The following is an 11,970-nucleotide window of genomic DNA, read 5'->3' as shown; positions in this document are numbered from 1 at the left end:
TCTATGAATTCTACAAAAATCTTTATGCACACAAATTAGAAAACGTGGAGGAAATGGACAAATTTTTAGAAACACACAGCCTTCCCAGGCTTAACCAGGAAGAAATAGAATTCCTGAATAGACCGATATCTAGATCTGAAATAGAAACAGCAATAAAAACCTTCCCCCCCCAAAAAAATCCCTGGACCAGATGGGTTCACACCTGAATTTTACGATACCTACAAAGAGGAACTGGTGCCCATCCTACATAAACTATTCTCCATTATCGAGAAGGATGGGATTCTCCCCAACACTTTTTACCAAGCCAACACAATCCTGATACCAAAACCAGGAAAGGATGCAACAAAAACAGAGAACTACAGACCAATATCCCTTATGAATATAGATGCAAAAATTCTCAATAAAATCCTAGCAAATCTAATCCAAGTACTTATCAAAAAAATAATCCATCACGACCAAGTGGGCTTCATCCCAGAGATGCAGGGATGGTTTAACATATGCAAATCTATAAATGTAATTCACCACATAAATAGAAGCAAAAATAAAGATCATATGATCCTCTCAATAGATGCAGAAAAAGCATTTGACAAAATTCAACACCCTTTTATGATAAGAACACTTAACAAAATAGGCATAGACAGGGCCTAAATAAAAATGATACAAGCCATGTATGACAAACCCTCAGCCAACATCATACTGAATGGGGAAAAACTGAAAGCATTCCCACTTCGAACTGGAACCAGACAAGGCTGCCCACTGTCCCCATTACTTTTCAACATAGTATTGGAAGTCCTTGCGAGAGCTATCAGGCAAGAGAGCAGAATCAAGGGAGTCCAAATAGGGACAGAAGAGATCAAACTCTCACTGTTTGCTGATGATATGATGTTATATCTAGAAAACCCCAGGGATTCAACCAAGAGACTCCTAGAATTGATCAATGAATTCAGTAAAGTCTCAGGATACAAAATCAATACACACAAATCAGAGGCATTCATATAGGCCAATAACAGTCAAACGGAGAACCAAATTAAGGACTCAGTACCCTTCAAAATAGCAACAAAGAAAATAAAATACCTAGGAATATATTTAACTAAGGAGGTAAAGGACCTCTATGGGGATAACTATGAAACATTGAGGAAGGAAATCACAGAGCATGTAAATAGGTGGAAAACCATACCATGATCATGGATCGGTAGAATCAACATTGTTAAAATGTCTATACTGCCCAAAGTTATCTACAGATTCAATGCAATCCCTATTAAATTACCAACATCATTTTTCACAGATATAGAAAAAATAATTTTACACTTTGTATAGAACCAGAGAAGACCCCGTTTAGCAAAAGCAATTTTAAGCAACAAAAACAAAATGGGAGGTATTAATTTTCCAGACTTTAAACTATACTACAAGGCTGTGGTTCTTAAAACTGCCTGGTATTGGCACAAGTGCAGGGACACAGACCAGTGGAACAGAACAGAAAATCCAAATATAAAACCATCCTCATATAGCCATCTAATCTTTGACAAAGCAGACAAAAACATACTCTGGGGAAAAGATTCCTTATTTAATAAATGGTGCTGGGAAAACTGGATAGCCACATGTAGAAGACTAAAACAGGACACACAGCTTTCACCCCTCACAAAAATCAAATCACGGTGGATAACAGACTTAAACCTTAGGTCGGAAACTTAGAATTCTAGAAGAAAACGTAGGAAAGACTCTTACAGACATTAGCCTAGGCAAAGAATTTATGAAGAAGACCCTTAAGGCAATCAAAGCAACAACAAAAATAAATAAATGGGACCTGATCAAATTAAAAAGCTTCTGCACAGCCAAAGAAACAGTCACGAGAGTAAACAGACAACCTACAGAATGGGAAAAAATTTTCGCATACTACACATCAGATAAAGGAGTGATAACAAGAATCTATTTAGAACTCAGGAAAATCAGTAAGAAAAAATCGAACAACCCTGTCAAAAAGTGGGCAAAGGACATGAATAGAAATTTTTCAAAAGAAGATATAAGAATGGCTAACAAACATATGAAACAGTGCTCAACATCTCTAATCATCAGGGAAATGCAAATCAAAACCACAATGAGATATCACTTAACTCCAGTGAGAATGGCCTTTATCAAAAATTCCCAAAACAATACATGTTGGCGTGGATGCGGAGAGATAGGTACACTCATACACTGCTGGTGGGACTTTAAACTAGTGCAACCCCTGTGGAAAGCAATTTGGAGATACCTTAAACAGATTCAAGTAGACCTACCATTCGATCCAGCAATCCCATTATTGGGCATCTACCCAGAAGAACAAAAGTGATTCTATAAAAAAGACACCTGAACCTGAATGTTTATAGCCGCACAATTCACAATTGTAAAGATGTGGAAACAACCCAAATGCCCATCAATTCATGAATGCATTAGCAAAATGTGGTATATGTATACCATGGAATATTACTCAGCTATTAGAAATAATGGCGATATGGCATCTCTTTGGTTCTCCTGTAGAGAGTTGGAACCCATTCTATTTTTTTTTTATGGTCATTATTTTTTTTTTATTTCATCTTGTTATGGGGGATACAGAATTGCAGGTTACATACGTTGCTCCTGTACCGCCTTTCCCCCCAAGTCAGAGCTCCAGGCGTGTCTGTTCCCCAGGTAGTGCGCGTTGCACCCATCATGTAGGTATATATCCCTCCCTTCCCCACCCCCCCCTTCCCGAGTCAGCACCTTCAAGTGTTACCATTCCCCAAATGGTACGCAATGCACTCATTGTGTAGGCATACACCCATCCCCTCCCCCACCCCCCACCTCAGTCTGATATCCAATTGGTGTCATTCCCAGATTTGTATTTAGGTGATGATCAGGGAAACCAATTTTCTGGTGAGTACATGTGATGCTTTTTTTTCTATTCTTGGGATACTTCACTTAATATAATGGGTTTCAACTCTCTCCAGGAGAACCATAGAGATGTCGTATCTTCATCATTCCTTATAGCTGAGTAATATTCCATGGTATACATATACCACAGCTTACTAATCCAATCATGTATTGATGGGCATTTGGGTTGTTTCCACATCTTTGCTATTGTGAATTGTGCTGCTATAAACATTCGGGTACATGTGTCTTTGTTACAGAATGACCTTTTTTCCTTTGGGTATATGCCCAGTAATGGGATTGCTGGGTCAAATGGCAGGTCTACTTGAATCTGTTTAAGATACCTCCATAATGCTTTCCACAGGGGTTGCACTAGTTTGCAGTCCCACCAGCAGTGTATGAGTGTTCCTGTCTCTCCGGAACCCATTCTATTAAGTGAAGTATCCCAAGAATGGAAAAATAAGCACCACATGTACTCACCAGCAAACTGGTTTCCCTGAGTGCACATTTGGGAATAACACCAATTGGGTATCGGACAGAGGTGGGGGCTGGGGGGAAGGGATGGGTGTATATCTACTTCATGAATGTGATGTGCACTGCCTGGGGAATGGTCTCGCTTGAAGTTCTGACTGGGGGGGGATGGGGGTGGGGGGAGAGGATGGGTGCATACCTACATGATGAGTGTGATGTGCACTGTCTAGGGAATGGACACACTTGAAGCTCTGACTTGGGGGGATGGGGAGGCATGGACGATATATATAACCTGAACTTTTGTAGCCCCATAATGAGCTGAAAAAAATAAAAATAAAAAAAAAAGAAAAGAAAGTGCAAAGACTGGAAGTAAAGAGTTCACCATGATTAAATCTCAATGAGTGTGATGATAAGGAGAGGTGTTGTAGCTGATCCAGAAAGTATATGCTCATTGTAAAATAACTAAAGGTCAATATTTCTGTTATCTTCATTGTTCCTTCTTAGGAACGTGACAGCTAGCTTTATTTGTTAATTATCTATCCCCAGGTACATCCAAATTGACATTAAAGGCCTGGAAAAGCTAAGCACCTACCTTAAAGTAAGCCTCAAAGTTAATATGAGTGCAAATATTTGTTACCCATACACTATGAATGGAAAATTTACGAAATGCACAATATTGTTCCTTTTCTAGATAACTACTGATTACACGCTGACTTTTTATTCCATACTGAATTTTAATTCCATGCTGAATGAGGTGATGTAGTTAACCAACTACTTTCAGAGGTTTCCTTGCATCTAAGAAATCTGTGTTTAAGCCCAACCATTGTCTCTTTTTTTTTATTCCCTTGGAAAGGGAAAACAAACAAACAAACAAACAAATAGGCAAGCACCACATGTCTGTGTCCCTGGAATTTTGCAAACCATCTTGAAAACTCCTAATTTATTTGTGCCACAGAATGAAAATTGCCAAGTAGCTTTTGAAATCAAAGTACAGCTTGTGTGTATTCTAAAAGATCACAAACTTATTTGGAATCTGACTTAGGTGGCCCTAAATAGTAATCCAGAAAATTCATTAAGGATCCAGTTAAATGATCTCAAAACTGCCCCTCTCTTTTTCCTTAACAACATTAGGCTGCCTAGTCCAGGATTCTTCCTTTATTCGGTACACAAATATATATTAAAGAAAGTGATGATTATCTTTCATGATGTCAAAGGCCAGAAGATGCCCCACAATAATTCCTAGTTTTCCTGAATAGCTACCATCAAAGAATTTATTTAAACCTAAGTAGAATCAATTGATCTTTCTAACTTCCTACAACTAAGGGTAATGAGCGCTATACATTTTCTAGTCCATGTCAAGAAAGAAGTACTCTATTTGAATTGTTTCAAATTTATATATATATATATGTGTATATATATATGATAAGCATCATAAAACTTATTCTAGTTATAGTAATACCTGATATGTACTTCTTTTCCATTCACTTAGTTTCCAAACACTGCTTTAGGCACTTTATATTTTCTGTCTTTAATCCTCACAATGATTATGATAATACTGTGGGGAGTTTTATTGAATAACTACAAGTGTTTTACATAAATCTTATTTAACACTCTTACTGATACTCTGAAGTGGCTATTACTGTAATTCCCACTGTAACTACTTATGAGGGAACTGAGTCTCAGAGAAGTTAAAACTTGTTCAGCATCACACAGCTACTAAATAGAGGAGGCAAGATTAGAATCCAAATATGAACCTTAAGCATGAGACTTCCTGCTACTTTACAATTATGTGATACACTAAAAAGAAGGATTGGGTTGGAAGATCAATGTCATGGTTTGTGCCCAAGAATCCCACTTAAGACTGGCATAATCTGTGATTTATCATTGAACTTCTCTGAACTTAATCTGTTTCTTTTTAAAACGGAAGCAGGCTATTGAATCAAATGAGGTCATGAAAGCAAAGCACAGAATTTTAAAGTATTATATAACAATAAAGGAAATTAATAATGCTAAAATAGAGACTATGCTCAACACAATGTCTGACACATATTAGATGTTCAATATATGTTGGTAGTGAAGGAAAAAGAGTGGGAAAAGGCAAATATAAAGTTAAGTGACTTAGGCTTTGGTATGAAATAGAACTGGATTCAAATGTGGCAGTCAGTTATTAGCTCTGTGACATTGAGAAGATTGCTTAACTAATCAGAATTTTTTTCTCACATACAAGACCATATAATGCCTTATGATTATTAGAGAGAATGTATGTAAAGCACTTAGCATGGTACTTGACCTGCATTAAGAGGTCATTAAATAACGGTGATGAACTAACTTGTTGCATATGACCTGCTGATATAAAAAGTATCTTATTATTCAAACCTTTAGGTGGTAATGCTTAGTTTATGAATATGGCATGATTTGACATTGACAATATTATTATTATTATTCATTAATTCACCATTCATTAAGCCCTTACTCTAGTGTGAACACTGTACTAGGTATTAAGTATTCAAAGACAGTAAAACAAAGTCCTTGATGCTGAAATGCTTAGAGGTGATTACTAATATTCCTGGGAAAAAGAAATAGAATCTGGAAACAAGCATGTTAGAACATAAAATTTATATATCAAATAAATAATCTTAATTTATAGAAAATTAAGCTAGATTTTGTAAGTAGAATGTCTTCTCCCTTTCTTCTGCCGCTATGATCCAAAGGTAAATCCACCTGTCTTCACTTCAGCCCCTGTCATTTTCTCCTGCTTTTGATCTAACAGAGATTATAAAATATTATGGTTTCCTGTGCCATCAGTGATATTTGATTCTGAAAGGAAAGGAATGAAAAGGAAAAAGGAAAGGAAAGAAAAAACAAAAGTCTCACGCCTTAGATGAATTTCTAAGCATGTCTTGAGTGATCTTACAGGCCTATAGGATGGCATTTCACTTGCCTGGGAACCAAAATTCTAGGATTCTAAGCCATAACAAGAACATAATTTGAGTGACATGATTATACAGATAACTTACTGTGTGGCCTTGCTGAAATTCATTAATGCTATGTTTTCCTTTTAATATATTACAGGAACTGTACTAAGCACATTACTTTTGTTATCACATTTAATCTTCACAATAATCCTACAAAATAGATTCCATTATTGTGCTTTTTCTACAGATAAAGAAAATTGAGGCTCAAGGTAATATCAAGAAGTATACCAGTATAGGAGAAGGCATTAAATAAGAGTACCAAGACCCAAACTCAAGTCTTAACCCCTACTTAATATTTGAACTTAGACAAGTTATAATCCCACTTTAACTTTCATATTTGTAAAATGAACCAGATTGTCGTTATTTTTTCTTCCAACTCTAAAATTATAATTTATTTTTACATTTTCACTGGAATTGGAAGAAATAAAATAATTTACATGGTATTTTTGAAAACTAATTCCATTTTAAATTAGTATATAAAAACTATTTCTGCAAAAGTTCAATTAAATTCTCTATTTAGAAATGAGTATGAACATAGTCTCCATGAAGAGAGTTATAAACTAAAAAACTCAGATATCATTTATGCTTAGCAGACAGCAGCTATGTTTAACACTTATAACCAATGTACCAATATTAACTGCAAAAAGCCCAAGATTTAAATGCACACATTGCCCTAGAGCAACAGTTTCCAATTATTTTTGTTAAAGAGGAAAATGGCTACTCAGAACCACTCACCACCTACAATGGCATACTCTTTCCAGGCAATTATTTAACAATAACAAAAATATATATTGTTTTTTAAGCAACATCAGTGACAATTACAACTACACAAACTTCACCCATGTCCTAAAAATATAGTTATTACTATATAAAATACTAGTATTTCATGAGACCAATCAGCTAGTCAATGCTTCTCAAACTTAAATGTGTCTAAGAATCCCTTGGAGATCTTGTTAAAAGGCAAGTTTTCATTCAGTAGGTAGATCTGGGGGGAGGGGGCGGTGCTGATGTTCTGTTTTTAAAACAAGCTCTCAGATGGTATTAATGCTCCTGTTCCACAGACAACACTTCACTTAGAGTTTCATGGAGCTAAGATGGGTTTTGTGAGCAACACTGAAAAGCTACTTTACTGGAGTGAAATCTTGGTCTTTGTAAAAATAAGAATAGAGGAAATTACCTTAATCCCTCCTCTACCTAACATTTCAACAACACTCTTACACTTTCAAGTACCTGAAATATGTTGATCAAGGTATCAAGGAGCCAACCTCCATGCAGCACCAGTTTTGGGTCAGGTCACCCTAACCTATGCCCCCTTTTTTTCAACAGATGCAGGGTAATAATACCAACTTTTGACCACATCCAGAGCAGACCAAAAGTATTCCCATTTTAATATTTTGTAAAAAATGAATTTTTTTGTGTGCCAGGTGCCCTGATGCTTTACAAGGAGAAAACTTAACAAGTGCAGGAAAGTCACAAAAATTTAGTCCTCCAGGAACACTAATACACTGCTGGTGGGACTGCAAACTAGTGCAACCCCTGTGGAAAGCATTATGGAGGTATCTTAAACAGATTCAAGTAGACCTGCCATTCGATCCAGCAATCCCATTACTGGGCATATACCCAAAGGAAAAAAGGTCATTCTGTAACAAAGGTACATGTACCCAAATGTTCATAGCAGCACAATTCACAATAGCAAAGATGTGGAAACAACCCAAATGCCCATCAATACATGATTGGATTAGTAAGCTGTGGTATATGTATACCATGGAATATTACTCAGCTATAAGGAATGATGAAGATACGACATCTCTATGGTTCTCCTGGAGACAGTTGGAACCCATTATATTAAGTGAAGTATCCCAAGAATGGAAAAACAAGCATCACATGTACTCACCAGAAAATTGGTTTCCCTGATCATCACCTAAATACAAATCTGGGAATGACACAAATTGGACATCAGACTGAGGTGGGGGGTGGGGGAGGGGATGGGGGTATGCCTACACAATGAGTGCATTGCGCACCGTTTGGGGAGTGGTAACACTTGAAGGTGCTGACTCGGGAAAGGGGGGGTGGGGAAAAAATATGAAACTATTGTTTTTAACTTGCACTGTTCACTTAATAATTTATCATGAATATTTCCCATATTATTTCATATCATTGTACAAGAAATAATGTATACATTATGAGGACATACTGTATCTAACAAGATATACTGTTAGACTCTTTGATTCTGTAAAATTAAATTGAAAAAAAAAAAAATTTAGTCCTCTATGAAAGTACATTGCCCCTCCCCATAATGGATTCCATTGTCTACAGGTGTTGCATTAAATTAATCCACTTAAATAGAAATGCAACAAATATAAAACAGAAACTTCAAATTATGTGTTTATTTATACTAAGCTCTAGTTTTAGGCATAATTAATTGTATTAAAGTTCACTAACAAAATGTTATCTAATTTTTCTAAGCAAATTTGCCTTCAACTTTACATATAAGGTTCAAAGTTTAACATTAGTTAAAAGTTACTGTAAAAACAAAGACTTTCCTCATTTGCCTGGATTTTATGCAAATTGTCTGACATTAAGGAGATTCATAACCTCAAGACCCCAAATAACAGTATTACTTCAGGTCAAAAATTTTGCTCTAAGTTGTAGAGCAAACCCTAACACACATTACTGAGGAAATTTTAAGACATTTAATTAGTCATTATGCTTCCTTAAAGTTATAGAACACTGAACTGAACCTATCGTGTCAGTGGTCTCCTATTTGGTTCACTAACCCTGGAGAATATGTTAGTTGAAGAAGAAAATAATTAACACTTTTGAAGCATAATGAAAAAGACTGAAACAAAGAAAAATGCACACAGACAACTGATAACAAAAACATATATGGTACAGCGAAAGATATCAGCCATGGGGAATAATTTGCAGTTTTATTCCGGCTAGGTCAATTACATACAACACAGGTCTTGATTATTTGTGGATATATAAGCTTACAGTTACGCAGTTTCCTCTTGTTGCAAACACAATCACACATGAAGGATGTTAATAGTGTTCTTTGCTAAAGAGAAGTCATGATCTCTTTTAATTTTGTTGCTTAAAAGCTTCCAACCTAAATTTGGTGATACATGTGTTTGGAGCTATTCATTGCTCCATATTTAAAATCACAATAGATGATTGTTTTTACAGAGCTTTGTGAGTAAATAAATAAAATGATACCAATATAAAATTGATAAGCAGCCACATTCTCATCATTTTTGTATAAATTGATGACATTTGAAAGGAAATTAATTGAAGCACTGATTCCTATATATGTTTCACAAGGTAAAACACACAAGGCAACATACTTTCAATCAGTTCAGTACAGATTTAGACACAAGTAGATTGTGCTACGTTTATTAAGGAAATAACTTGTTCTGTCATAAAGGTCAAGGAAAATGGGGAGAATAGTGTCTTTATTCTGATCTTTTTTGAGAACTATTTGAAAGTTATTGAAGAGCTTGATATATTTTCAAGATATCAGCAAACAGTATGCTCCAGAATGATCACTTGAAATCTAACTTGTCGTACACATATACAGAAAAAAATTAGATCTCTATTTAAATATCCACATAACCACAAGTCTAAAAAACAAATGTAAATATTCCACATGTAGCACTTTCACTCTAAAACCAATTTTCAGCACTTTTAACAAGAAAATAACATAAATTATTAGCCTAAATCATATATTACAGAAAAATTCTGAATAGGATGCATAAGAAAAGTAGTTCTTAAAGAGAAATCAGAACATGTTCCAACTCTGCAGTCTCACTTGAATATTCTGGGAGAACTTTAGATCCACAGTAAAATTATAAGATTGGCACATTTACCAGGTAAGGACATATTTGTGCCTTGAACATGTACTTGCCCTTGCAGGCAAGCTTTCAATGTGATCTTGATGCAGTTGTTGATAATAGCAGACAAACCATTCTGAATGATTTCACAGGATATCCTGATACTGGGGAAAGATCTACACACATGTGCATGATATCCATTTCTTGATAAAAAAAAAAATGAACTGTTCTCAAAACTAAAAATATAGTTTATCTCAACTATCATTTCACACTATCTTGTGAAGAATTCATAGCTCACTATTTCATCTACATATGTGGTACAAAACCAAATCTCCATCTAAAGATTAACAATAACAATTGAATCGCCATTATAATATTTCCTTAAATGATCTTTGAATTTCAGGTTCATCTTTAAATACGCATCAGTCATTATTCAAATGACTAGTGTCACCTGTTAAAGTGTAATTCTGAAATTACTAACTAAAAATAACCCATGCAATTTTGGCAATGTAATGGGTTTTCAATTTACTCTTACTTTTCACCAAAGACCATGTTGGCTACTTTCAAGACTGTTCAAAATATAAATGATAACCACCTGCCTTCTTAGTATGCACATAATTGATTGCTGGCAAGAAAAGATGAATAAAGAAAGCTTTTAAATTGAAGGTAGAACATTACTGAAGAATTCTGAAAATTGGCAGGAGCTTTACTAGCCTGTAAGGTATATTTGAACAGCAAACAGTGTGTTGGGAGGACAAATGTATTTCTGGTCTATCGTGTTTAAAACAAAAATATCAACAGCAATAAACTATAATAAATGAAAGATTAAAGATAGATAACAAAGCATATCCAAAAGAGTCAACAATAAGAAATGTCCTTTTTTTCTCCCTTAGAAATTGAGGGACTTTTATACTATTAAGTGATGATAATGAATAAAAATTTGCATATATATGATTATAATTAGGTACTATTATGGCAAGAAAATTCAATACTATTCTCAAGTAGAACCCTGTTTCTCATTAAAATAATAGATTTGAAATATTTCCTGGTAAAGAAATGATTAATATTTTATACGTAAGGCTTTAGTACAATGATGCAGCTCTGATACACAATACTGCCAACATTTTGGTGTTATTAATTTTTTTTATATTATTGTACCAATAATCCATTAATCTTGGTTTAATCTTCTAAGTCAGCACATTGAGGATGATTAGGCACAGTGGACCACACTAAGGCAAAAGCTTATGTGGAGAAGAAAAGGAGAAGAGAGCTCAGAGAGAAAGACAGAGACATCAGAGAATCAGAAATAATCACTGGCAGCATTACATTACTAGAGCTATAATAGAAAAATAAAGTAATACCAAAGAGCTTTCCTATCCAGTAATCTGTGCACACTACTTTCCCTAACTAGATTATTAAATTATTTTCATTCAAGAAAATAGTTTATTTTTGTTCCTTAACATTTGATTTGAAGAATATCTCATGATATATAGTACTTACAACTGTACTTTAGTTGGATGCTATGACATGTGCCTGTCCGTTACTCAGGAGGCTAAGATGGGAGGATCACTTGAGCAGAGTAGTTCGAGAGTTCCATGTTCTAAGTCAGCCTGGGCAACATAGCAAGGTCCCATCTCAATAAAACGAGGAATAGAAAGGAGAGAGGATAAGATAGCTGACTAGAGACATTGGTCACCAGATCAACTCAAAAAGAAGAAAAAGTTTCAGGTCAAAAAGGTGAAATACTGATGGAAAGCTGCCAGAACTTACCCTTACTGGAGAGCCCACAGGAAATGGTTGTAGAGCAAAAC

The sequence above is a fragment of the Eulemur rufifrons genome, chromosome 30, assembly GCF_041146395.1.
Source record: "Eulemur rufifrons isolate Redbay chromosome 30, OSU_ERuf_1, whole genome shotgun sequence".
NCBI lineage: Eukaryota > Metazoa > Chordata > Mammalia > Primates > Lemuridae > Eulemur > Eulemur rufifrons.
This window is presented reverse-complemented; position numbering follows the sequence as displayed.